The sequence below is a fragment of the Diaphorina citri genome, unplaced genomic scaffold, assembly GCF_000475195.1.
Source record: "Diaphorina citri unplaced genomic scaffold, Diaci psyllid genome assembly version 1.1 scaffold1273, whole genome shotgun sequence".
In the NCBI taxonomy this organism is placed as follows: domain Eukaryota; kingdom Metazoa; phylum Arthropoda; class Insecta; order Hemiptera; family Psyllidae; genus Diaphorina; species Diaphorina citri.
This window is the reverse complement of record NW_007378702.1, coordinates 1-4,149: the sequence shown is the minus strand read 5'-3', so window position 1 is coordinate 4,149 and position 4,149 is coordinate 1.

Below are 4,149 nucleotides of genomic sequence, written 5' to 3'. Positions count from 1 at the left end.
CATAGCTACTCATTTTCCTCACGAGGCTGAGTGGGCCCCGCAACAGCCAGTCACGGGATCAATCATTTGCATGATACAAATTTCTTGACCTCGCCGGGAATCGAACCCGGGTCTCCCGCGTGCAAGGCGAGTGCAGTGACCACTACGCCATGGGAGCTGACGGAAGGTATAGATATACTAAGATAACTAGGTAGATACGTATAGGTATATACATAGATATTATTTATTTTTACTCCCCATAAAATAGTTTAGGGAGGACCATCATATCTACATTCTGCAGCAAAAATTTATGAAAAACGATGAGAATAGACCTCCCCCCCAAACAGTTAAGAAATTCTAGGAAATCTATCACAGCAAAACCACGGGATCCAGAGTTCTGGGTTCGATTCCCGAAAATATTGTTTAGTCCAAAGATGTAGGCACAATCCTGTTCTCTCCTTTTTTTTACACTACTAAATATTGCCATGGATAATCTCCCACAAAAAGATACTTCCCCCACCCCAAATATGTATGTATAACGTTACTTCCCCACCCGATTGGGTAGTTATTGTGTATACAGTGGGTAGGTATTATGTATCTCTCCCTCCTCCCTCCTTTTTGTCTCCCTTTATCTGCCTCCTCTGTTTCCCTTCTCTCCTTTCATCCTTCCCTCCCTCCTTCTCTCCCTACTCCTGTAGGTATCTCTCCCTAACCAGTAACCAGACGAGTAGCTAACTACCTATGTATAACTAATAACTATTATGTATATTTTGTGACGTAGGTCGTAGATAATAAAGGTACCTACCAAGATAGTATCCGTATACTGGGTGCCTATGTTAGGTGCAAAAGGAGCTTTCTAGAGTTTTCACCCCTCGGGGTTCTTCAATCTGGGGTTTAGGGCCAGAAATAGTGAAGCTTGAAGCGACGCGTAGGCGGAAATATTCAAATTAGAAGAATTGGGTAGTGGTATTGTGTACAATGGGTAGGTATTATGTATAATGGGTAGGTATTGTGGGTGAGAGCGTATCATTTCTAGTGGTGTGTGTACAGAGTTCCGTTATTGCCTCGTTATCTCTCCAAATGGGGGTGCAAAAGAGTGTTTAGGGGAGAGCAGTGGAGTGTAGGGGATGTAGAGGACTATTTAGGGATAGAGGATGAACATTAAAGAATTTTAATTGTTAAAAACAAGGGAATGGAAATGGTGGAGAGGAGAGAAAGGGAGGATGTAGGGTGAGTGAAAGGGTGAGAGAGAAGTAAGGGAAAAAGTTAAAAGAGAAAGAGAGAAGGGGAGAGAGAGGAGAGGAAAGAGAGAAAACGGTTTGAACAGTGGGGGAGGGTGACAAGAATGAAGAGAGAGGAAGAGAAGAAAGGGAGGGGAGAGAAAAAGGGTTAAAGGAGGGGATAAGGGGAGGGTTGGGAGGGAGTATACAGGGTTGGAATTTTTTTTTAGAATATTCAAACCATAGATCCAGGAGGTCAATGCAAAACTTTTTTAATCTATGAACATATGATGCCCTAAAATGCTTCCTAATCGAGATATCGAACAAAAAGGGCAAACGTTCTACTTTCTCCATTTTTCTTACTGATGATACTCACTCACCTTTCATTTAGTAGGTTAGAATGACAATAAAATAGTCGGAGGCCGTACATCTAATAATAAAACGGAGATATTGGAACAAGTTCTCTTGTAGGAAGACAGTTGAACTTGGAGTCAAAGCCTGTGTAGCGGCCCTGCACTACTCTGGTGTGGTGAATTTCGAGCATTCTGGCTTGAATAAAATGAAATCAGCATACCCAAAGCTCCTCAGGCAAAAAATATTAGAAGATTTTTGGTCCCGATCAGGGATTTGAAGAGGGGGACTTTTAAACAGGGAGGATAAAAGCGTGAACTTTCCCTTGCTAAAGAAATAGCAAAGGTTGAGTGTGAAGGGCATCCACTAGTAAAAAAAATTGTGGCCAAAATCAAATGTCAGCCCAAGGGAATAACCCTAAGCCCCTAGGTGTAATTGAGAGACTGAGGAAAAACTCTAATCCCTGTTTGAACGCGGGAAAAGGCGAAAAAGATGAGAACTTTTTTGGCCTAATCGGGCCTTTGGGGATACCAAAGGGGTTCTTTTTCTGAATGAGTTTAAAAGTCACCTGAACTAGAGGAGGAGAACTATCGATAGTTTTGACTATCGAACGCTATCGATAGTTGAGGCTTGACTATCGATAGTTTTTTTCTGCACATTTTTCGTTTGTTTTGGTCGTTTTAGAAGGGAAAAGTGTAAAAAAAAAATTGTAAAAAAAACATAGATACCTATATACAACGCCTTAGGAGAGGCCCCACGAAGGACAAGAGATTGTTAAAGTGGGAAAAATTAAAAAAAAAAACTATGAAAAAAATTATATTTTGTAAAAAAAAAGAATGTTGAAATAAAACCCTGTGACCTAAATTAATCGATAGTTATCGATAGTTTTTTTGAAAACTATCGATAACTATCGATAGTTTTCAAAAAAAGAGAGAGAGAGAGAGAGAGAGAGAGAGAGATAGAGAGAGAGAGAGAGAGAGAGAGAGAGAGGGAGAAAGTTGTGCAACTTTGATGCAGTCAAAGGGTTAGATTTCCGTTATGGCCCAGATGGTGGGAAAGTTAGAGAAATAGATGTAGATGGAGAAATACCTAGACCAACCTTAGTGGTGTAGGAATAGAATAGATTAAACCTACCTTGTTTATCCTGCTCGAATGAGACTAACAAGTCCTTTCACCCCAGCAGCCTAAACAAAGTCTTGTGTATTTTATGGGTTTAGTAAGATAACATCATAATAGGTACATAAATTTAAATGTTTACAGTGGTGTAGTGTTTAGAACGGTGGACTGCAGATCCGAAGAGAGAAAGACGGTATAGGAGAAAGTCCAGTCGTTCCGAGAACGAACCTTTCAGTCCTCCCTTGGGCCAGCCATTCACTATCAGGTAAACCTGACGACAGGTACACCTGATCAGGTCTACCTGATAGTGTGTGTGCTCATCAGGTAAACCTGACAGACGGACCTTTTCAGCCGTACCTGTTAGGTCTATCTGATAGTGTGTTTGCTCATCAGGTATCAAGTATTCCTGATCAGGTGTACCTGTCAGGGTGTCAGGTCTACCTGATAGTGAGGGACTGGCCTTAGAAAGACATGCTGCATGCTTTCTAAGTGCTACCTCCATGTATTCAGCGCGAACTCAAAAGCCCTTTATAAGAGGGAAAAGAAAGTTAAATGAAGGTTTTCTAAGAAGTGAAATATCTATTTCTTACCTTTGGATGAGCTCTCCGGGGAAAGGCAACTTTGGGATCAATCTGAAATCAAACAAATCAAGATACCACGCACGGATTAAATATTAGGAAAAGTGAACTTTCCAAGTCAACTTTGAATATTAATCTCATACCCGGTGAATTGATCATGAGCAGTGTCTTCACACTTAGTGATTTTCAAAAATTTGGAGTGGAGACCCTGATCATGAGCTTGATACATCCCAGGAATGTATCACACATGGCTGACCCAAAACCCACCGTGATAAATGAAACTTTCAGAAGACATGTGACATTGTGTGATCAAGAGTACTACGTACGAGTATATAAACGGACCTTAAGACATCCCGAAATGGAAGAGAAGTATGGACACAGGATGGGAGAAAGCAAGCCGTTCCGAGAACGAACCTTATCTGTTTTGGGTAAAGTTCAATTCGGGCAGACGCTTTAGGTTTCAAGCTAAATAAGCTATCTGCTCTAACTAGTCTTTATCCTGCTTTGTTTGAAGTACTATCCGTACAAAAGACCATCACTAGTAAAGGCTTTACTAGAAAAGAAAAATAGACACCTTAAAAAAAAAAAAAAAAAAGACACACAAAAAAAAGGTTTTATAAAAAAAAAAAAAAAAACCCCTAAAAAAAAAAAAAAAAAAAAAAAAAAGGAAAGTTACAGCGGAAAACTACACGGTAAGAAATCTTAGAGAAGATTGTTAAAAGAAAAGAAGGATAAGGAGGAAGAGAAGAAGAAAAATAAGGAGGAGGCAGAGACTGCAGGAAATGAGGAGGTGGATAATAAAGGAAAGGAGGAGGTGGATAATAAAGGAAAGAAGGAGAAGGACAAGGGAAAGAAGGAGGTGAAGGTTAAGAGGGAAGGAGAAGATTTTTTATTTATTTTCATTT